Source organism: Microtus oregoni, unplaced genomic scaffold, assembly GCF_018167655.1.
Source record: "Microtus oregoni isolate MIOR12 unplaced genomic scaffold, Mior012 000001F_ref0000356, whole genome shotgun sequence".
NCBI classification, from domain to species: Eukaryota; Metazoa; Chordata; class Mammalia; order Rodentia; family Cricetidae; genus Microtus; species Microtus oregoni.
Window position 1 is genome coordinate 62,077,733 of NW_024543060.1, and position 25,125 is coordinate 62,102,857.

The window sequence follows — 25,125 nt, forward strand, 5'->3', positions numbered from 1 at the left end:
ATTTCTCTGCTCCCTCCTTGCAGCAATAATCTACTCTGTATGTTCATAAAAGCAGCTTTGAGTTATCAGAGCATAGACTCCAATCCAAAGAGTGGAAAACAACTGTTGGAATGGCGGCTTGGAAGCCAAAGACGGCATTTCTCCCACAGCTATTTTTGGCTATATTTATACAGGGGCTCACAGGTGATCCCATCGTTCTTGAGGCCAGGGCCAGAAGCTGACACTAGTTCAATGTGTACCTGGACTTCACAGGGAGTTCTAGGACACGCTGGGCTGCATGGTGAGAACCTGTCACAAACAAACCAACAAAAATGGCAGAAGGCGGAACTTCAAAAAGATGTAAGACAGATACAGGCTTTATATTGCTTAGCTCTGGGCTTTGTCAGTTTTCACACACATTTGGAGAATGCCTTGTGTCTGGAAAAGAACTAGCCCTTAGACATTGTTTAATGACAAGTCTCATAAACACAAATGTGAAAAAGAAAAACAAACCCAGTCTTTCCATAAAATTCAAATTACTTTTATTAAACAATATATAATATTTGTGAAACGTGTTCAACTTATAATAAAATAGTTATCGCAAATAAATTAGAATAAGCAATTCAATACTTTGTGTAATGTATTTTTAGATTTTCTCCACATGTGTCTCTTGAGTATATTGTCAAGAGAAAATGCAAGCTGGGTAATGACAAATTTACATGGCATTTTCTGTACTTGGAGATTAAAGAGATTTATTAATTAATTAGTCCAATGCTAGAAATAAATAGATTTTCGTGGTTCACATCACAGATGTTTATTTCAGACTTAGCTGAGAGATTGATGCGATGTTTTGGTCATGTGGCATTCCTGCTTCACGCTGACTTAGACTGATGGTGACAACGACATCGTCTTGTGGTTTCTGAGATCACCTGGCACTAACATTGTCCCTAAGGAGGATAAAAGAGAGCTTTACTCAGAGCATGCCACTTCCACCCCAAACCCGTGAGCTGACTCTCACATCCACGGCTACACACACCTGCAAAGAACATGCACAAACTACAAGGGGAAGTAAGACGGTTTCCTGAGGATAAGACAACTAAATTGGTATTTACCCACAGTGTCAATCCCAGATTTTAAATTTCTCTAAATTACAAGTTCTATTTTTTTTCTACCATGGAGTTAGCTCCTAGCAGAGTTAATCAAAATTGTATATTAGCATAAATATGTTAAAGCTACGGTGCATTTTAGTTAAGATACATTGTCAGCGGGAAGAGACAGAGAGATGCATCAGATCACCTCGATGAAAAGCATCGCTGATAAGGTGAGCATCCAAACTGCTTAGGCTCCCACAAAGCCAGTATGTGCAGTAGGATCAAAAATCCATTGCCATTGTTCTTGAGTTCTCAGTAGTTCTCATTGTCTGCTATGGTTCAGTGTTCAGTGAGTCCGGTTTTATCCCATGCTTTTTCAGACCCAGGCCAGCTGGCCTTGGTGAGTTCCCTATAGAACATCCCCATTGTCTCAGTGTGTGGGTGTACCCCTCGCGGTCCTGAGTTCCTTGCTCTTGCTCTCTCTCCTTCTGCTGGTGGTCCTTGGACTTCCCACAGGGCAGGGAACCCTGATTGCTCTTCGGGCTGACGAGGGAGGGGGACTTGATTAGGGGAGGGGGAGGGAAATGGGAGGCGGTGGCGGGGAGGAGGCAGAAATCGCAAATAAATAAATAAATAAATAAATAAATAACAAAAAAAGCATCCTGAGCAGGGTCCTATGACTTAAGGGAATGGGCAGAAACAGAAGTCAGGGAAGGCCTAGCAATGAGCTGATGCCTTTCCCCCTCCCCAGCCCCCGATTTCTTCTCTTATTGAACTACTATCTCCATGTAATGATTGCCACTTTCTTCTTACTTTAATAGATTTCCCAGGCAAAATCCTCCCATCTCATAACACAAGCTCCCTCTAAATTCAGTCTCCATGGTTTTAAGTCTCACGTGAACATGTCAGATTCCTGAGGAAGAAAGTAGAGATGCCAGATCATCTAACGTCAAGCCCTAGAAGACAAAGAACTAGCCAGCCTATTGATTTGGTTGGTCATGGATCACTGTCTGCTTTAGGCCTAATCAACTGTAAACAGATATTGATCAGATATAATTTCCAGGCAAGGAATTACAGTAATAATGAGTGAGCTCATTGATTAATATATTTAGCATAGGCTTTGAAAATAATATAAACATACCTAAAGAAAAACAGATTAACTCAAAGATCAGCATTTAATACCAAGTGAGGTGGCACAGACTTCTCACCCCAGCACTTAGGAGAACATGGCAGGAGAAACAGGAAGTCAAGGCCTGCCTCAGGGAGGTACTGAGTTCAAGAGCAGGCTGGGCCACAAGAGTTCCTGTCTCTGGCTAGTACAGTGGTAATGGATTATCATCAAAGAGTCCCTGTCTCAAAAAAAATGAATAAAAGAGGACAAAAGTTCAGTTAGATATTGAGCACTCATTGCTCAGAACTGAGACATTCCTCATCAATTGACAGCAATTTTCTACTTTAATCGCCAGTGCCATCTGTGTGGTGAAAGTCTCCAAACTCTCTCTCTAAAAGGCTCAGACAGGGCTTCCAATGAAGATCAAAACTATATTCCTCCAAAATGCTCCATTTCATATATTTAATCACAGATTTCTCAGCTAGAGACGCTGTCCAAATGTCATAAATAAGATTCAAATGCCAAATGGATCATTGCAAATATAATATTGCAAAGCATTACTCTGCTATGCCCAATACCAATATACTCTGTAGGTCATATAAACACTATAATGCCTTCTTGTTGGATCAGATGGAGTCAAATGTTATGGCTCCTATCATAATTCACTACTTAATGAGATGTTATTTATTTTTTTTATAATTTTTGGAAAGTGTGTTGGGAATATTCAGAGAGCAAGAAATATATACACTTCAATTACATCTCCATCCTAATCACAACCATCACAATCATCTTTTAAAAGGAATGTCTCACCTGATAGAATTGGGATTCACTGCACAGTCAGTCATGCGTATGTGTGTTTGCCTGTGTGCCGCTGCACATGTGCAAATGTGTGCATGAATGTGGAGAGGTGAGCTTCAGATGTCATTCCTCAATGGACACCCATCTTACTCTTGTTTGTTTCTTTATTTATTGACAAGGTCTCTTGCTGGCCTGGCGCTTGCAAGCAGACAGAGCTGTCTGGCCAGAAAGCTCCAGGGACCCATCTGCCTCTTCCTTCCCAGCACTGAGATGGCAAGTGTGCCTCCATGTCCAGTTCTCAATGTGAGTTCTGGAGACCAAGTCAGGATCTCACATGCATGAGACAAACACTTCATTGTCTAGACAATCCTTCCAGTCGCCTCATCCTTTAGTTATTATCTTAGTTCCTTGATTGAAGGAAAAAGTTAGAAGACTTGGATTCCTCATATTTTAATAACTCTGATAGATTATTGTGAAAATAACCTATCAGAATATACTGAGTTGAAATTCACAATTTTGTGTATAGATTAGTTACTTTTCTCATCGTTTGATCTTCTTGGGCATTAATATGACCCTGCTAGGGTTTCCTACATGACCTGGGTGGCTAATATTGTTGAACAATATGAAGTCCAAGGACTAGAGCTAGACTTTATAGTAATAGCCATCACCTAGTTAGCAAAGGGAACTCAAGGGACCGTGCTATGTCAAGTCAATGATAAAGAATTAGTAGTATGGCACGTGTTGAGTCTAAGAAGTATAACTGCCAGTTACACTTAATTAGATATTATGGCTCATTTCTTCCTAATGGCGTGGTTTCTGGGTCATGGTGACAACACTATTGACGCTTGATTCCGGTCTCTCTCTTTCTCTCTGTCACATGCACACACACAATCACACACACGCGCACATGCACGTGAACACACACACACAAAGAACTATTTTAAAAACATTTTCTTTTAATGCTGTACAGAACAAATGAATGTCTGTTGCCTCCAAACCTCCTATAATAAAACCCTATATTGAGCTGAGGTTTGAGGGTATGATTAAGACACAAGAGTGCAGCTGCCATTAATATTACTAATGCCATTGTTAAAAAGTTTCTGAAGGGTTGTCTTGCCCTTACTGTCTCATAAGAACACAGGGACACAATGTTCTTTAGTGAACTAGTGGCCCTCAACTGATACTGAGTCTGCCAGTACCTTGACTCCAGATGCCCCAACTTCAAGCACTGAGAGAATTGTTGCTTGAACCACCTAATCCAATGCAGTTTTGTTACAACCATCTGAAGAGACTGAGACACCTGATAACCTTGAGTGGATTGCTACTATCAGAAACATATGGGTCAGATTTTGAGTTAAAGGAAACTGCCCACAATCATATAGCTAGTGAAGAAGTCAGAATTTATCTGACATTTGTCTTATTGCAAAGTTCATTGTTAGTGACCAGTTCACCAAATTCCTCTTTTGAGAACAATTGAAAGATACTTACTTTTAAAGAAAAGAAGTTGAAATCCCAATGATGTATCTACTGACTGATGCCTGCGTTTTCTGTGTATTCCCCCATGGGGTCACACCCTCAAGATCCGAAGCCCCCTTTACTGGCATCAGCTATTTCCACTGATGCTGGTTCCCATACTAACCCGACATTAAAACACAATTTGATGTTGAGGTGATCCTAGGAAGCAAACGCACGGCTGGAAAAATTCACTTTTTCTTCAGATCAGAGAAGGATCTCTTCAGGCCCATTCTCAGAGTATTCAGTTGACATCCAAAATAACTGACGGGCATTCCCTATGGAGGAAAGAAACACTTCCCCCAAATGCAAATACTTCTATCTTAACAAAATAATGACTACTTCTTAAAAGTGCCCATTTGACAAAAATAACTTTTACCATAGAATTGCAAGATGCACAAGAAATGTCTTCTAGAGTGTATTTGGATTTAAATGACAATTTTAAAACATATTACTAAACTTCAATATTTTGAGAAGTGTTTTAAAGAATAACAGATTTGAGGATTGATAATGGAATCCCTGTCTGCACTGTTTGAATATGTGTCATTGTAAGGCCATGATGTAATCTTATTTTTCCTGTTCCAATATAAAACGGAGACCATCAGAAACTAAAGTCAATTTGAGGAACTCAAGAAAAGTATGGTGATAAGATTGCTACCAACAAAGAGAGTGTTTGTGCAGCTGAGGAGTAGACATTGCTACTTTAACAGCCACCTCCATCACGCTTTAAGTTGTCCCCAAACTACTAGTTTGAGATAATGAACTTTAGTGGCAATTCAACAGGAAGAAAACATAATAGGATGAGGCCAGTTTTAGCATCTTCCTACCTTAGTTTAGACTCACCAAGATGAGAGACATGCACAGTTAAAATGATCACCAACCATTACTGAAGACACAGCCTGTGTATTGCTACTCCATGAGTGTTGTCGAAGGCAGAGCTCACTCTTTCAGTGCCAGACTGGAGGTGAGGAAAAAGAGTAACAGAGAAACGACATTCATCTTCTTCTGCTTCTTGGCTATGAATGTGTTCAGCAGGCCCACGGCTGCCAGCCTGACTCTCCTCCACAGGCAGGCTGCACCCTTGGACTGTGAACCAAGATAATCTCTTCCTTTCTTGAGTTTCTTTTGCCACACGTTTTGTCAAAGCCATAAAGAAATACAACACACACATGTACCAGGCTTTCTTTTGTGCCACCAACCAACTCCCACATCGTGACACAGAGAACTGTTATTATTTATGAATGCTTAGGCTCATATTACACTTGCCCCACTAGCTCTTATAACTTACAATAACCTTTTTCTCTTCAATTACGTTTTACCTCAGGGCTTTTCACCTTTCTTTCATCCTGTATGTCTGACTGTATGCTTGCTCTGAGAAGGGCTGGATGGTGGCTGACGGCCCCAGGGATCTCCCCCTCTCTCTCCCTTGTTCTCACACCTCTATTCCATCTCCTACTTATTCTCTCTGGCCACCAGCCCTGCCTATCCCTCTACTGCCTAACTATTGGTCGGCTCTTTATTAGACCAATCAGGTGCCATAGGTAGGCAAGGTAAAACAGCAACACATCTTTACATAATTAAATAAATGCATCATAAACAAATACAGCTCATCTTTACATAGTTAAAGTAATATTCCACAACAAATACATGTAACTTTTAACATTTTCTGTGCTTTATTTTTTTAATATCTAACCTTTTTTATATATTGTACATTGTAATTATTTCTACTAGTTCACTACTTGTTCTGTAGATTTATAGTATCTTTTGATTTTAGAAATATTTTTATTATCAATGAATGTATCCATTGTGCTTATGTATTTTCTCACTGTATATTTTAAAAGAATATCTTCAGTGCTCTAAAGTCCAGACAGTTTTTTTTTGTTTTCCTTATGGTATTTGTATATGCTTTTCTTTTTGAAGATAGGTAGGCAGACAGACAGACAGACAGATATAAATGGATGATAGGTGGATAGATGATTTATAGATGATGGATAGAGCTATTTCTTGTGTTCATTTAGAATAGTTTTTGTGAATCTTCAATGATATGAAGCCATGAAATCCCATGGCTATTTTCCAAATGATTAGAAAACCATTCAATCCTATTTTTCTAAGTGCATATTTTCTTAGATAATCTGGGGAAAAAACCTTTTGTGAATTTAGTATACCAAAATTATATGCATTCCTGTTGTGCTCCATTAAAGATATCAGTTTACCACTAAATATTGTAGGCATGTTTGATATCTTAGGACACTCGTTATTTTTCTTCACAGTTGTTTTTCCATACTAATTCTATGTTTTATTTTCCACACTAGATTTAGAATTAGCTTTCAAGGTACATACGAAAGTCAAACAAAGGTCCGTAATATTTACATTGACATTAAAAATTAGTTTTTAAGCTGGGAGGTGATGGCATATGCCATTAATCCCAGAACACGGGAGGCAGAGGCAGGTGGATCTATGTGAGTTCAAGGCAAGCCTGGTCTACTAGAGCTAGTTCCAGGACAGGCTCCAAAGCTACAGATAAACCCTGTCTCGAAAAACCAAAAACAAATGAGTTTTTAAGTGGAGATTTTATATCTATTAATATAGCTCTTCTTCTACCAAGCTCTTCTGAGCACAGCTGTAAAGTTTGATGCTTTCAGCATATGTTTTCAGTGGTTGCAAGATTTAATCTTGTTCATTACCACGTATCATTACTTACATTCTTACTTTGAGTGATAATATGTTCTTTTACAATGCTTAACAAGTTATCATTAATACAAATATACCTGTGTTGTAGCTTTGAAACGTAGAACCCCATGCTCTGTTATTTCCTCAACCTCATTGTAAGTTTACTTTGGACAGGATCTCACCAAACTGTACTCACTGTTCTACCTTGATCTCTCTCTACTTAGATACTTCACCTCCTAAGGATCTGAGACCATAACCCTGGCTACCAGAATCGAACAGAAATATTGATTTTGTATATTATCGCACTGATCTCTTAATAGTTCTCAGAATTTTCCAGTCAACTCTTCTTCCATAAAAAGAAGGCTTTATATTCTTATTTTTAATATTTATATTTTTATTACTGGTCATATATAGTCTAGAACCTCAGTAGTGTAGGATAAGAGTACTTCATAGACTGATCTAAATTCAAGTCAAATTATGCACAGTGCTTGAAGATGTCATTCATGCTAGTTCTGAAGGCTAAATTTTTGGACTGATGTCACCAAGTGTTCTCAGTGTGAATAAGAGCAAGTGTTAACCACCATGAACTTCCACAATGGCAATACTGACTCATGGATTGATGTGAAGACTGAGCGGCACATAGTAAGAACTGTATAGATGTGAGTTATTGTTATTGATATTTTGACATTAAATTTGATGTTTGGGGTGAGAATTGATATCCTTCATCCTAGTTCTGAACTTCTAGAATATGAGCTTAGCCACTACCTGGTAACAGACAAAAGGGTTGTATCATAGTCTTTAACTACTAACCTTAATAGAATAATCAAGGTAAATTGCATTCAAGTAACTTGGGAAGAAATTTAAAATAAGAGATATGAACATCTGTTTATTGAGCACAAAACATGATTCAGAAAGCATGGGAGATGAACACAGTTGGTTTTTTTTTTTTTACCGTGGTGGTTCTTTAAGATAAAGAGGCACCATTTTTGAATATAAGGTGTGACTGATGAGCTTGACCAACTTTACCCTACAAAGTGAATGGAATATTCAAATTCTTCTAGACTTTGCCATTTATATTACCCTGGAGGCTGGCCTCAGAAGTATGCAGATGTTTCTTTTCCTTTGGTGTGTACTGCAGAGAATGTCGAGTTGAAAGGACAAAGGTGTTCTTTGCCCCATTAAAACATAAGCTCCCAGCAAGCAAAATCAATCCCTCTCAATGCTGTCTATGAACAATACTGGACTTCTATCCAATCATTAAGATACCATGTTTACATACCAGGGAGCTGTGGAGATGGCTCAGAAGTTAAGAGTATTTTCTATTCTTGCAAGGGACCTGGGTTTGGTTCCATATGGAGACCCACAGTTGCCTGTAACTCCAGTATCTGAAAGCACCAAACACACACACACACACACACACACACACACACACACACATGGTCCACAAAATATTCATACATATAAACAAAAATAAATAAATATTTTAAAATATCAGTTAATTCTAGCGTGTGTGAACACATAGGTATGTCTTCATCATGAGAATACTCACAGCCTGGGGTACAGATGAGCAACTTCCATTCCAAGAGATTATTTCTGTGCTTTCTTGCTGATAATAGTTTACCTTCGTTACTTCTGTGACGCCAGGAGGGCTGTTAAACCCTCAAACATAAAGCACAACTATCTTCAGGACATTGCCTTCCCAGAGGTAGTGTTCGCCACACACAGGGGTGTTTCTCACATCATTGCTAATGACTCTTCAACCGTTCCCGTAAGTTGGGCTACAATTTTAGAAGAAAATGATGCGCCGCAGTTGCTGTACACATCTGCAGCCTGACAAGTGACAAGCTTAGCATATTAAATTGAACTTTGAGAGCTTCCAACCATGCCTCAACTCCCACAACCATCAGCGCTCCCTTTTGTTCAAAAGTGGCGAGGGGGCCGTTTACTGGCTTTTCAGGGAATGTTGGGCTCCTGTGTTATGTGCCCTGAGAGGCAAAGTTTCTTCAAAGCATGTGTGTGCTGCTGTATTTCGTGAGGAGGAAATTGAATCTGTTCTTGGAACGAGCAATCTCTTGGCGCTGCAAGCCGCTTTAATGGACGCCTCTTTCCGTTCAGCCTTTGCCATCTGTTTCACCCCCTAATTACAAATGCAGGAGGAGCACGGTTCGCAGTTGTGTCTCTAAAGAAAAGCACAAGGACTTAAATGCAGGGCTACATCACTGCAACTGCTGAGAATTTTCAAGCCTGCGCGGAACAAAGGGACAGGAAACCTTCCTCTGCCTTCTCCATCCACTCAGGGGGAACAACAGAATTTACAGCACTAAGTTGCCAAGATGAGGCTCATGTGGAGAAAACCAGCAAATTACCCTATTATTCTTAACCTGCCTTTCACTTGTATTCCACTAGGGTTAGTCGGTTGGTTTCTCTGATTCCAATAATGGTACAGAGATCCAGAATTTTTAGAAGGGAGGCAGGTAGATGGGGCGTATGACTCACATGCACGCCCCTGTTTAGATACAATTTGTTAGAAGACAAAAATGTTTCTTTCCCTATTTATAACATTCTGTTTGGCAAAGCTCATATATTTACTGGTTATGGGAATCTTGAATCTAGACCATTTGTCAAGCGAGTGCTGAGGCTTCCTTGGCCCTGTGGCTGGGGCTAGACTCACACTATATCTGGGAAAGACTGTTCAGTAAGGCTGGAATGGTTATGCAGAACTGGACCATTCTGCAGGTTCATTTTGTTATTGGTGTTGTGACAAGGGTGGCATGCCTGTCTTTTCTTCCAAATTATGACAGCTATATTCTCTTGATACATCCATTAGTTGCTGAGATGTAGAAGCTCATAGCTGTGAAGCAGTAAGGCTATTTTAAAAGTTGAATTCAAAATATTCCAAGCTATGCAGAAATAATTATTTGTGTTTGGGGAGGCAGAGATTGACATCTGGTGTCTTTACAATCATACTCCGTCTTAATTTTTGAGCCTGGAACTCATGGGTTGGGTATATTGACTGGCTAGACAGGTCTCTGCCTGTCTTTACCTTTTCTCTCCTAGCATTAAGGTTCATACATTCACTACCATGCCTGGCTTCTACATGAGTACTGGGGATACGAACCCCGGTCTTCAGTCTTGGATAACAAGCACTTCAGCTGAGCCAGACAGTACTCACTATGGTTCTGGGTTATCTTGGTTCTGGCACCACTATAGAAAGACTGTAAAATATAGTAACATAGGCGTTATCCCTTCCTTGAAGACACAGGTAAAAACAAGGGGTCCTTAAGTATAATCCCAGAATTCTGGAAACTGAGGCAGAATTGTTTCAGGTTTGAGGATGTCTTTGGCTACATAATGAGGACCCTGTCCAGAATGTAAGGGAGAGAAAAAGTGGGACAATTCACTGATACACTAAGTAAAGTATTGAGAAGTACGGCAACTGTAGCATTATTTTCAATATTATACACACCAAAAAAAAAAACCTTGAAATCACCAAAAACTAGAGAAATCATCAACCACAATGTAATAAGTTATGCCTATAAGCATAACTCAATTTTCCATTCTATTCATGTCTTAACTGAAGAGAGTAGAAATAGAACATTTAGTTTGGTGTTTATCTAAATGTTCATAATTACCCTCTTTTTGATGCATATAGATTTATCTTTCAACTAGCTCCCTTACACAGAAGAGGACCATTCTACTTATGAGCCCACCATGTGGGCTATTATTCCGCAGTCTCCAGCTATGTTCTGGGCACTGATGCTAGGAACTGGATGCGGAGCATCCAATGACCCTGTTAAACCTAATCACCCCGTGATTTACAACACACGACACATCTGAAGTCAGCTGCTCTCGCTGTCTCATCAGCAGTGCAGACAAGGGTGGAAATATTATTTGCCAGTGCTCTGAACCTGAAACCTTCATTCTGTTCACGTCAACGTCATGTGCAGATGCCTAACCGCTGCTGTTAAAAGGAGATAACCACCTTTAGTTTTGATATTTGAGAAATAGGACACAAAGTCAATTTGATTTGTTTCACTTGTGTGTAAGAGGTTAGCATACAGTCATTGTTATCCTTTTTCCAGTTTCATTCTGCCAACATGAATGGCTTCTCCCTACAAATCTAAGATCTGCTTTAGTGGTGAATGTGAACTGCTCATCGCCCAAACTCTCCACCTTGCTCACCGAGCTGCTGTCTCCACACACCAAGGTTCTTGTCCCGCAAGTCCTCTATTCAGTCTGGAAGTCTCTATTGCTAGGGACTCTAAGACCATAAACCCTTGCTTCATACTCTAAACTTGTATAGACTTTTCTATTGTGCTATGAAACAAATAATTTCAAAGTTCAAATGAAGGTTCACATCCATTGTTTGTCCTGAGCATGTGTGTTGGAGAAAGCATTATGTATAGTATTATTTGGCTTTTCTTTCTTTTTGATTTATTTTACACGAGCGTTTGCTTGAACTTATGTAAGTACACTGTGTAGGTCTGATGGCCAGTGAAGCCAGAGGAGGGTGTCAGAACCCCTAGAACTGGAGTTTCATACATTTGTGAGAAGCTGGGAACAAAACCCAGGCCTTCTTCAAAAGCAGTAAGTGTTCTTAACCACTGAACCATCTCTCCAACCTAAGATGATTCATCATAGTTCATCATTAAGAAGAATCCGAGGTTCCAGAGCTAAAGAAGCATCCCTGGAGTTTGTTAGCCTGCCAAGCTAGCCAAATTGACAAGAGCCGGCTTCAGTGAGAAACCCTGCCCTCCCCAATTTAAGGTGGAAAGTGACAAAGGAAGAAATGTCATCCTCTGGCCACCGTGTTCACATCCACAGCATCCTGTGCACACGCCCGAGTTAGAGACAGGAGATAGAGTGAGGAAGCCAGTAATGTGCACTAGCACTTTCTTCTTGAGCTTTTCTCACAGGGAAAGTTTCTATTCACTCGGACGACTGGCCCTGTCGCCATTTGTCACATGGCATTCAGCACCTGAAGCGTTACTGGCAACACTGATTTAAAATGGGACTGTTTGGCTGCAGCTCTCAAAGACATACACATCAGAGCATCTGAAAGCAAAGAAGTTAGTGAACATCTCCTCAGAATAACTCTATATTCTATGGCACAAATGGAAGCAGAGGCACGAAAGGGGCATTAAGCAAGTTAGAGAATCGAGAATCAACCACTTAAAACATATGGGTTGATCTGTGGAAGTTAAAAACCATTGATTACGTTTGGGTCAGAGAAATAACTCTGATTCTTCGGCTTTCATTGTTTTTCACCAATTGAGGCTTTAAGGGTACTTAATATTTTAATAAACTGCGGTTTTATGTTACAAAATAGGTTGAGCCTTAAAGATCACTAGTCTCTTTCTACATAGCAACGTAAAGGATGCTTAATAATTTTATGTTACTGGCGGAAAGATAAATGGATTCTTACAAGAAAATGGGAAGAAGATTATTAGTCCGAGATAGGTAGATGGAAACTTTTAAATAATTTCCACTCTGTACTCATAGTTAATATTAAGCATTTAAGGAAATAAACGCAGGTGTTATTTGTAAAAATGAAACATCCTTTTGATTTTTTTTTTCCTAAACGTGTTTGAATTAATAGAGCCCATTTTTGCTAACATGCTAGCACATCCAGTAGGGGCACTCTTTCTCTTGAAAATCCCCCAAAAAATTAATGGATGGATGGATGGATGGATGGATGATGGATGGACAAACAAATGATGTATAAACAAACCTTTTCAATTCAGAAGGCATTGTACATATTTCACCTAAGTGGTGAAGTGAATATTTGGGTCTTCTAATTCAGTAGCTAGTCCAAGATTTGAGGCTGAAACACCCTGTGTTGTCAGTAACACTGTATGTCATGGAGACCCCAGGGAAGGGGTGTGAGCTGTTTGAGCTGAGAGGAAATGATTGCAGAGCTCTGGGGTGCTTGGAAACTCCAGGCCACAGGACACTAAGTGGCTGATCCAGGAGCAGCTTTAAGAGTCAGGATGATGGAAAACCTCTGGGAAAGCTGTGAGAAAAATAATTGTATGTTAAGCTTTTTTTATCTCTTTTCATTTTCCCATTTTTAATGTCATAGAGATTTGACAATAAGTACAAAGTGATAAAATGTATAAAGAGATAAAAAGCAGCCAAGAGTAAGTGCCATACACCACCTTTCTGAGTTTAAAGCACACTTGTGCATATCATCTCGTACTCAGAAATGACATTTAATTTTTTGAAGCTTTATAAAGTAAATGTAACAATATTTAAAGTACATACACTTACTCTTTTCTCTATACCTGCAGAAAATCTGCAGCCTTCTCATTTTCTTGGTATTTTCTTTGTCTGTCCTTGATAGAAACCTGAGTACTGTGCTATCGTTTACCTTCTGAGGAAACAGGTTCATTTTTTTCCCCTACATCTTCAATGAGATTTTTTCTTTCTCTTCAATACCCCAGCTTTTATTTCTGTTTCATTGTGTCTATCTCATTCCTCCAACACTTTTTTGGGGGAATAAGATACGGTAGAAATCAATAACTTGCCTTTGTGGCTAGATGGCCTACCAAGCTTTAATTCCGAACAGATTGATCATGTAAATCCCTCTCTTCATGTACTTAGTTCTTTATTGCTGCTCACTAGACCCTGACAGTGACTGCCCCAGGCTAGAGCCATGTTTAATTCATCTTTAGTCCACCTACAGGGCCAGCACAAGATTTACATGCTGTAGGTATTCATGCAACATTTATTTAATGATTGAGGGAAATTAATGAATTAATTAAATCATATTCCCCTTTCCTTTGCATTTATGATAAGTACACATGCTAAGGTCCATTTTCATGACAGACAGGGATTAATTTCCAAACCATAGTAACTAATGTTCCTATTGTGTCTAGTTTATTTGACTCCAAAGTTTTCCTGATAACAGTGAAATCTGTCTCTTAAATGCTTCTTGTAGTCCAGATTTTAAAATATCAAATACAGAAAGTAGACATTAGTCCCATGTTTTGCCATTCTTGACATGTCCTCATACTGGAACGGCTGGAGCGAACAAGCATCTGTTAGATCACAGACACCCACTGTCATGTGCTGCAGGCACACTGTGTGATTGAACACATATTTGGGAATTCTCACCCAAGTTCCCAAACTACACAGTAAATTAGAAGATTGTGTTAAAATGTCTGTAAATATAATGCCTCATGTTTAGAGCTTCTTCAAAACGCCCAAATAGAGTTCATGATTAAGTGTAGGTCAAGCTTATCCAGAGACATCATGTCTCCAGAAGCGCTGGGATGAGCAAGGTAGACTTATCTATTCTACTTCCCAAAACTGCCTTTCTGAAAGTGCACCTTTGAGTTTGGTTGATGCTAGAAACCATTCACATTTGTCGCCTATATCCCAGCTAGTAGAACAATTTGTCCGTGATAATAACCTCTAAAGGGAGGGAAGCAGAAGCCAGAATGCTGCACCATCAATGCCTCTTCAGCTTCCGCACACACTGAACATAGCGGACAATGAGGACTACTGAGAACTCAAGAACAATGGCAATGGGTTTTTGATCCTACTGCACGTACTGGCTTTGGGGGAGCCTAGGCAGTTTGGATGCTCACCTTACTAAACATGGATGGAGGTGGGTGGTCCTTGGACTTCCCACAGGTCAGGAAACCCTGATTGCTCTTCGAACTGATGAGGGAGAGGGACTTGATTGAGGGAGGGGGAGGGAATGGGAGGCGGTGGTGGGGAGGAGGCAGAAATCCTTAATAAATAAATAAATTAAAAAAAAAGAAATCAATGAACAGGAGGTGAAGTGATCCCTGTACGACTGAAAAACACAACAGAGTTTTCTTCCTCTCATCAGCTTCAGACACAGGAGGATCCTACCAGCCTTATCCAGAGCTTATGTGTTCTTATATTAAAGATGATTCCCTTAAAAAAAAAAAAAGAAAATACTTGACCCTACCTGTGAGACCACCAGGCCAGAGTTTGGTTCCTTTTAATTCATAAAAGAGTGATACTACTTAATTTACTATATTTTTTATTATTGTTGGCAGTTACTACCTAAGTCTACTTTCAATGCTACCATTGAGACCCTACATTTCTTCTAAAAGAGTTATGTAATATTTCTGTCCTGCTTCTAACTTTCAGGTACCTGCTCCACTCCAGAGAACTGGGCTTTTCCAGCCTTCAGCTTTGTTATTAAAACACCAAAAGTAATATAACTTGAATGGACTATTTTAATTATATTATAGCATCGAGAGAATCTAGAAAGCATTATAAAATGTAGCTTTGACAAATCATTTAACCCCTATGCTGAGAGTATGCAGATGATGTTGTGTCTGTAGATGTAGATTACTAGTGTAGATTCCCCTCCTAATTTTGAGCTTCCCTTCCCAAGTTTTGAGAGGACTGCTCACTTCCATCCTCACTATGATCATCTTCTGATCTGTTAACATAATATCTTAACTGATGATGAAACTATGGACATGGGAAAACATTCTGCACAAGGCCAACATATATGTTAAGGAAAAGCTATGCATTCAAGGACATAATTTCTTGTTACATTAGCCAGTTCTCTCTTCATTGCTTTGTAACAAGAAAATGGTAGTAGATCGATAGATAGAAAGATAGATTGATAGATAGATGATAGATAGATAGATAGATGAGAGAGAAATACATGATAGATTAGATAGTTGATAGAGAAACAGAGAGATGACAGATGATAAAAAGATAGCTAATGATAGACAGACAGACAGACAGACGGATGGACAGACGGATGGACGGACAGACAGACAGACAGACAGACAGATAGATAGAGAAAGAGATGCTAAGTAAATATATAGATAGATGAATAGATTCTAGATAAATGAGAGAGAAATAGAGATATTACAGATAGATATAGATAAATGATAGATACATAGATACATAGATACATAGATAGATATGATGATAGAGAGACACAGAGATGATGGATAGATGATAGATGTTAGAGAGATAGCTAATATATGCAAGATTGTAGATAGATTATAGAGAAACAGATAAGTAGATATATAAATAGATAAATGATTTAATAAATAAATAAATAAAAATAGATAAATGAGAGAAAGAAATAGATAAATGACGATAGATAGATAGATAGATATAGAGATAAATAGATGATAGGTAAATAAATGAATAGAGATATAGTCAGATGATGATTGATAGATAGATCAATAAATAGATATTAATAGATACATTAGTAGACTGATACATAGGTAGATAATAGGCAAATGATACAAAGATGGTTGATAAATAGAACAGATAGATGATAGGTATGTAGGTATAGCCTTTTATACCCACATCAAAAAACTGGTTTTAGTAAAATATTTGTTTTGCAACTGATTAACTGCAACTACAATGTCAACACTGCTGGTTTTGAGTGCCTGTGTTGCTTCAATAGTTTTGCATTATTGATTTACATACAACATCAATGCCTATCCATGTGGCAAAAATAATAATAATAATCACTTTTCGAAGTCACTTGAGTAACTGTTATAGTGACTTTTTCTAAAGTTATAATTAGATGAACAGTACTAATGAGAAATATTCTGTGCCTCCTAAAACAGTTTGATTTACAAAATGCTTACCTTTTGCTGATGGCTTTAAGAACATTCTAAGTCATATATTTCCATGTCGCTGTTACTGTAAATATGAATTATAGTTTCCCAGGATGTGTATTTCATTGGTTTCAGGTAGTTTTGAAAACAATAGCCACTTCCACATAATCAGAAGACTTTGAATTCTTTCTGGAATGTATCATTTTTTAATTATGGAATCTCAACTGACTTGTTTATTGTAAAATTCAATGTTCTCTAAAATAAAAGTGCAGATACAGACACCCATATATTCTTTACCCATATAAAAATGCTGCTAATGCACCCACAAAATCTGTTTAAAGCAGTATGCTTCTGTAGATATTGACTAAAGGTAGAAATTTAAAGTGTGAAAATCGTAGTACCACTTCATTGGATTTCTTTAAAATATACAACCGTTGTCTTAGTAAACCATAATTGATATGTTGAAGTTATATACATGTTGCAGAATGTGATCTTGTTAAATTTACATAATGAAATGTAATAAAATAAAATTCCTAAAAATGAAACTATTATCTAGAGTCAAGATTGGATAGATTTGGTTTGCTTCAATAGAACTCCCATCTACAACATCATATTGATATAAAAAGGGAGAGTCATTTTCATAATTTAGAATTATTGATATCTTTGATTGTCAAAGCCCATAGCAAGGGTGAGACAAAAAATATACTTGGAGTTCTGAGAATGAGCTTTCTGTGTTTCAATCCATAAATTATTTCATCAGAATAATTTATTTCACTAGATGTTTTTTCAACCCAATGATGCCACAGATTAGTAATTGATTATCTGGAGAGTTGACTACCTAGTGACTAGGTTGGACATTTTCTTTCATTTTCCTTATTTGAGAGAGAAAATGAGAACCTGTGTTGACTCAAAATCATTTCTGTGAAACAGCCACCATTTTTATATTTTTCTGTTTATCCTCTTCTCAAAGAGACATGTGTTTCAAAGTCAAAGATTCTGAAGAAGGTTGTCTCTAAATGTGGTAGTGATTAGGCATTTTGGACTCAGTAAAAGCATCAACTGTGAAAAGTGGGACTTCATGTTTTAGTATTTGTAATGTTCTCAAGAATATCCCGGTGTGATTTTAAAATGTAGCCCTCTGAAAATCAAACTTACAATGTGGTTTGTATTTTACAATTTGATTATAATGAGAGGAAGGAGATAGCCATTTCTTTAAAAACCAGTATGGCTCAAATTGTGGCAATAGCAGCCAAAGCAATCTTTGTTATTATGACTAGCCACACAGAAGATAGGAAATTTTGACACCCACCTTTAAGAGTCAATCTTTGCACATACGGGCATCTAAAGGAAGTCACAACACAGAATGTCCATTTTACATGGTTAAGACAAATTGAAGCTCTTCTATCAGAAGAGTTGCATTCTGGGTTCTCTTATCAGGATCAAAGCTAACAAATAGTTAACTTGCTGTCCCCAATCCCTGACTGGTCACTTTCCCTTGGACAGAGACAGTCACTTCAATTTGTTTCTCTCCTCCTCTGTCTACTGTGCTTTTTAAAACTTCTCTCACAGTGACGTGGTGACTAATCTTCTAATCAGCTGTTTAAATATCACAATAACAACCCTTTGTAAGCAGCCCCATTAATTATTTAGAGAACAATTGAGGAACTTATTGTAATCTCCTATTGTTTTATTTGTAATTCAATTTGTTGATCCTGCTAAACCACCTATTAAATAATGGGGAAATCTAAAATTGTGTCCACCAAACTAATTACATTCTTGTTTTTCTCTAGCTCATTGCTTTTGTTTGCAGAACATTTTTCCTCTACATAAAGAGATGGACAATGTGAAGAGCTGTTATTTCCACAGTTTTGGGGGGAAGGTTGTTTTATTTTGTTTTATGATTTTATAGAAAACATTGGTTGAAAGTGTGTTTGTTTGGTCATATTTCCTTAAAGAACTGAATGATATTTTCAAAAAAGTCTTTATTTTTGAGTGACTTGTGAAAAAAAATCTGAAGTAAAATAAACAGGATGATTTCTAAACCACATAGTTATTAAAGTAATTGGCTAGAAGATTGTGCTAATGAGCTTTTGTCAAGTTGACACAAATCTAGACATACCTGGGAGGAGGGACTCTCGGGTTGGGAATGGGTTCCATCACGTTGGCCAGATGGGTGTTTTCTTGATTGCTAACTAATGCAGGAGCACTCAACTCACTGTGGGTTCTGCCATCCCTGAGTGTGTGGACCTGGGCTGTGTAAGAAAGATAGCTAGCTGAGCGAGTCAGATAAGGAAGCCAAAAGGCTACATCCCAACATGGTCTCTGTTTCTGTTCCTGCCTTCGTTAAGTCCCTGCCTTAGTTCCCTCCAATGACTGTAACCTGAAATCCAAGTCAACCATCTCCCTTCTGTGTTGCTTTTGGAAGCAAACTTGGGAGGCAGAGACAGATGAATCTATGCAAGTTCAAGACCAGCCTGGACTACAAAAGCTAGTTCCAGGAAAGCTAGCACAGGAGAAACCCCATCTCAAAGTAAAAAAAAAAAAGAATATTTTTATGAGAAAACAAAAAAGAATATTTTTTATTTCTTAATTTCATGTTATTTCTTTACTTTTAGTTTTTACTTTAAATAATGGATAGTTAGGGCTATTCATGGGAAATGCTACATTTTCATACATATTAATGGTCAAAATGAGGGTTTTTTTAAACTGTCTCTGAATCCACTGATATTTCTCTGTGATGTTTGCTTTTTCACCCCGAGAGATTATATACATTTTTATTATATTTATATAATAAATTCCCATAAACTGCGAATTTACTATAATGGGCATCAATGTATCCAAAACCTCCAACCTTAGAGTTGCTCTTTATTGAGATGAATTGAGTTCATCTCTCTGCAGCATCAGGCAATCAAGCAAACACTGTTTCAGACCTCCAAATACTTTTAACAACACTCATGGGATAGCATGGCTTGGAGTCAGGAAGACTCATGCTGACCCCCATGTTGCCTCTGGATAGACAGGGTAGTCTTTCATAACAGGGCATCTCAGAAAAAGAGAAAGTGTCATCAAACAGGGACATAGGCCACCATTTATCTAAATGATTAGTAAAAACAAAAATGGCCTTTGATTCCCTGCTTTAGCCTGGGGTGAAAAAGAAAAGGTTCTAATTCACTGTGGTTAGGAGTAAAAATTTACCTGAAGAGAGAGGCAGAGCCAACTATTACAGAAATAAATTATTATATCTAATAGGAATATTAGATATAACTGTTACATATATGTATGTACTACATAATATGTATGCATGAGATTAGCACAACACTGTTGTTTATGGAAGAAAAGCAGAAATAATGGATACATTTATGCAAGTTAAGTGAACTATAATACATACAGATAGTGAATCCAATAAGGACATTTAAAATAAACCACTATCTATATTTATTCCCATGAAACAACCTTCAACTATAATGATAAGCAATCAGGTCAGAGAATATTTCTTTATTCTAAAAGTACACACATACAAAAATATCTTAATTCTGAAACAATGAACAGTGGTCTTTAATGTGAATTTAGGTTTAGTCAATGTATAAGTTTAGCAGCAATGTTAGATTCATCATTTAAAAGAATTAACAAATGAAAAATTAAATGCTGTAGAAATGGAGACGTGACATTTTGGTGATTCATAATTTTCCGTGCCCCAGCCATGGCAATATTATGCCAAGTGATGTGCTTTCTGAGCACTACTTGGGAAATTTTGCTCTCCATAGATTCTTGTGGCATCAGAAGTCCCCTTTCAGATCCTGGGTTCCAGTCTTAACTACTGAGAAAGGCCAATCAATGAAGGAGACACCCTTGTATTTTCTTATTCATCCCACTTTAGTAAGAAATAATTAGTGTCAAAATCCCATCATTAAAGCTCTCTATTGCAGTGGATTCATTGTTTTGATTGAATAATGGACTCTTGTATTTATGGGTATGATCATGTACAGTTTCATAACGACTGAAGATTCAGGTATTCAAAACCTAAACCCTATTCAGAGAGCCAGGAAACCTTGTCTTGTGACAACTCTGAATCTTTCATTTGGTTAGCGACTAGGAGAAAAATGAACCATAGTTATCCTCCGACAGTTAGAACACCGTGGGCAGCTAAAGGAAGGAAGGTTTCTCTGTGCTGTGCAAAGGGCAACAGCATTTCGTCTTTTGTTGTATGATTATAAATGGAGAACATTAAAAAGAAAAAGAGATAAATCCTGTCACCAGAGATACTGTTCTAATGCACATATGAAAACTAGTTTATGTCACATTTCAAGTGTTCATAGAATCATTAACTGTGCATAATTTTAATTTAATGGATAAATGTGAATTTGAGAGTAAAGCTGAGAAAATAAATTACTTCTATATTAGAAGCAGTTCCTAACACTGCAGAATTTTTCAGAAGTATGGATTGCTCCTCCATGAATTGCTCAGTGAAGATGGCCAAGCACGATCTAGAATCAGACCTAGTGGCATGGTATGTACTATGCCAGGCAGCCAACTGACACATGAAAATATGAGAGCAGAGAGGACTTAAGCATCCTGTTATTAGATTTCAATAGAGATAATGTGCTTAATTCAATAATTGGAGGAATAAAAACATGCACTGAGTCACACTGTGTCACTGTCTATTCCCAGGGTCTTTTCTTTTGGTTAGGATATCTATTTCAGGATAGTGCAGGGCTACCTGCATCTGCCTCTCTCTGTCTCTAAACATATTCACGTGGCAGTAAAGAAAATTAGATGTAGAAAGTCCATTACAATGAAGAAAACCATCAGGATGCAACCATGAATTTCTAGAAGGCAAAAGTGGAAGAAAAAGAGAGGAACTAGAACTCATCCATTCTGGAAAACAGTATTGGGCTCCCTTAAAATAAAGTCACTGAATTACCCACCCATCTCACTACTGGGTATCCATTGAAAATGGGGTGGGCATATTGCAGAGACATGTGTGCTCTCATCTTCAATGAAACTCTATTCACAGTAGCCAAGCTGAGGAAAGTATCTAACTTCCCTTGACTGATGGACAGATAAAGACAACATAGTGCGTATCAAAGTGGACTACTAATTAGTCACTCAAAATACAGTCTGGTCATTTGAGAAAAAAAAAGGAAGGACCCAGAGATCACAATGTAAATAAAATAACGCAATATCAGAAAGACACCTGTCCCCAAGAGTTCATTCATACATGAAATAAAATGAACTTCTATGAAGTCATGGAAAACAAGAGTAGAAGGGCTGGACAGAGTGGGAAGGGTGGGTGGAGAAAGGCTCACTAAGGGACACTAAGTTACACTTAGGGAGGAGTGGGAAAGCTTAGGCTGCCACTGTCCACTGGGGTCAATATTTTTAACAACAGCACTGTGAGCTTCAAACACTACAAGGAATGATGCCGAGTGTTCTCCATAAGCAAACAGTAACTCTTCATGGAAATAAATGTGGCTGGGTTTCATATTATATACATATTGCAGTGTAAACTGATATTCCATCAATTTATACAATTCTATGTTTTCATATGTCTCTTAAGAAATTTTAAAAATTAGTCATTCAATGTCGGATGGTGGTGGTGCACACCTTTAATCCCAGCACTCAGGAGGCAGAGACAGGAGGATCTCTGTGAGTTCGAGGCTAGCCTGGATGACAAGAGCTTGTGGTGCATTTACACAAAGGAGTACTACACAGTAGAAAAAAATAACATCTTGAATTTTGCAGGAAAATGGATGGAGCTAGAAAACATTATTTTGAGTGAGGTAACCAGAAACAGAAAGACAGTTATCACATGTACGCACTCATTAGTGCGCATAAAGAAAAAAAAACAGCCTACAAATCACAATCCCAGAGAACCTAAACAACAATGAGGACCCTAAAAGAGATATACATAGATCGAATCTACATGGGAAGTAGAAAATGACAAGATCTCCGGAGTAAATTGGGAGCATGGGGACCTTGGGAGAGGGTTGAATGGGAAGGGAGAGTCAGGGAGTGGAGCAGAGAAAAATGTAAAGCTCAATAAAAATCAATAAAAAAAAGAAAGAAAGAGCTAGCTCTAGGCCAGCTAGGACTGTTACACAAAGAAATCCTGTCTCAAAAAGCAAAAAAAAAAAAAAAAAAAAAAAAGTAATTTAATTTTCAACAAAATGTGATTCTGTCCCAGGACACACAGCTCCTTGGCAAAGCACATGTTCAGTTTACAAAGGACAATAAAATATACACATAAAACATACGCTCGAATTGAACTATATATGTTATTTCTCACGTGACAGCAGATTAATTTAACTGTAATGATCCTATTGACCTATCTGCAAATGAACGTTGAAATACAATCATTGTAAATTGCATCTTTAAGTTAGAGTTAGATGATATTACACCATACTTTTGCTTGAAAACTCTGTATTTAACAAACATTAAAGAAATAATAGACTGATCCTTCAATGTTTCTGATGTTTTTTGCACTGACCACTAGAGGGCAAGACAATCTAGCAGATTAGAGCAAACCTAATTTTGCCCAACAGAGGGCGGTAGTAACCACATTAGGCAAAGCAAATCACATGTCTGTGATTCCCCAGACATGCCAACTATACACATATGCAGTTTCCTTTGGGGGGGGGGGGGTGACAAGAGAAGATGAGTAAACCCTTTCTAGATTTAAGTAGTTTTAAATCTCAAGTGAGAAAAAGGAAAGCCTCAAATTAGAAGAGAAATTCTTCGCAAAGGGAAAAGAGAAAACATTTGAAAATCATCTCCAGTCAAAGGAACCCAGTGTTCCGGCTTGCTTCTTTTGTAAACAGAGCGTGGGTTTATCCTGGAAATCTAAGTCTTGAATCCTCCAGGGAACAAAGGAAGGTTATCAGGGAAGGACTTAGCAGAGGGAAAAGGGGAGTCAGACCAACCTGGGGACAACTCCGCCATCTGTGACGGAGCCAGCTTGCTGTATGCACAGCCTCAGTGACCCAGAGCTCCATACTGAACTGAATTGAGAGTGGTTTTCATGCAGGGCTGCTCCTGCCTCTCTCCATGCAGCTTTGGCCTGGTGCTAAGCTTGGCTGCTCTCTCTAGTTCCGGTACAGGAGAGGACCATTGAGATCAAAGGATGCAAGCACAGACGTGCACAGGCGCCATTCTATGTGATTCTCTAAGAATCTTGTCGTAACAAAAATGAGCCAAGTGAGAGATGATATTTTATTGTTACTTTAAAATTCTGTTCATTTAGCTGGGTGGTGGCGCACACCTTTAATTTCAACACTCAGGATGTCTGTGAGGTTGGGGCCAGCCTGGCCTACAAAAAGAGTTCTAAGAGAGCCAAGGCAATACAGAGAAACCCTGTCTCAATAAATAAATAAATAAATAAATAAATAACCAAGGGGGAAAAAGTCTGTGAATTTTTGGTTATTTGTACATCACTACAGTTGATATTTGAAGATATATTTTTGACCCTTTCCACCAAAAAAAAATATTTCGAAGAGAGTAATGTTTTTCTTCTTTTTTAATTAATAATTAAAAGTATTTTTAACTCTGTTATTTTTTTTTTCTTTTTAAGAAAGAAAACTAGAGTTTGATGGGGAACATGCAGAAACCAATGTTTCTGACCCTCCCCTCGCCAGCTGCTGAGAGATGCCCCGTCCATATCCAGAAACAGGACCTGCCGGCAGCCAGAGAAGCCTGAGCTGGGGCCTCCAGAGTCCCCCAGCTTCGCAAAGTGATTTGTTTTTACTGCACGTTCGTCCTAGCAAATGTTTCCCTGATTCTTCACTCCTCATCAAGTCTGCTATCAAAACATTCAGGCTTATCTCTTCCTTGGGGGTCACCTAAAAATAATATGAAGTAAGTTTGTATGTGATCTCTGCTTAATCCGCCTTCTCACGCAGCCCCGGCTTCTGAGCCTAATATAGATAAAAGGAAAGATAGTCTTCCCTCCTATAGATTCAAGAGGGATCAATTTGGAGATAGTTTACAGCAGTCCTTTTGATGCTGGCATTTATTTTTATTTTATTTTTACTTTTCTCAGAAGTTTCCTTTTTTCCTGGATATTTGTCTTTAGCCTTAGGGATGGTGTGGCTGCGGCTGATTATGTATTTATTGTACATGACTGTGCTGACATTGTACCATCACGGCTGCGTCTGGAATTTCCTGGTCAATTGCCCTGGGAATGGGGCTTTCCTGTTCCTTCTCCCACGTTGGAGAGAGTGGGTGCATTGTGGTATTATCAACACAACTGAAATCTCACTTTAGGATAAAGCCAGCAAAACCAGTCTGGACCCAGAAGCAAATCTGAGGGAAGAGAGACAGAGAGAGAGAAACAGACAGAGACAGAGAAACAGAGACAGAGAGATAGAGAGACAGAGAAATGAATTCTGAAAAT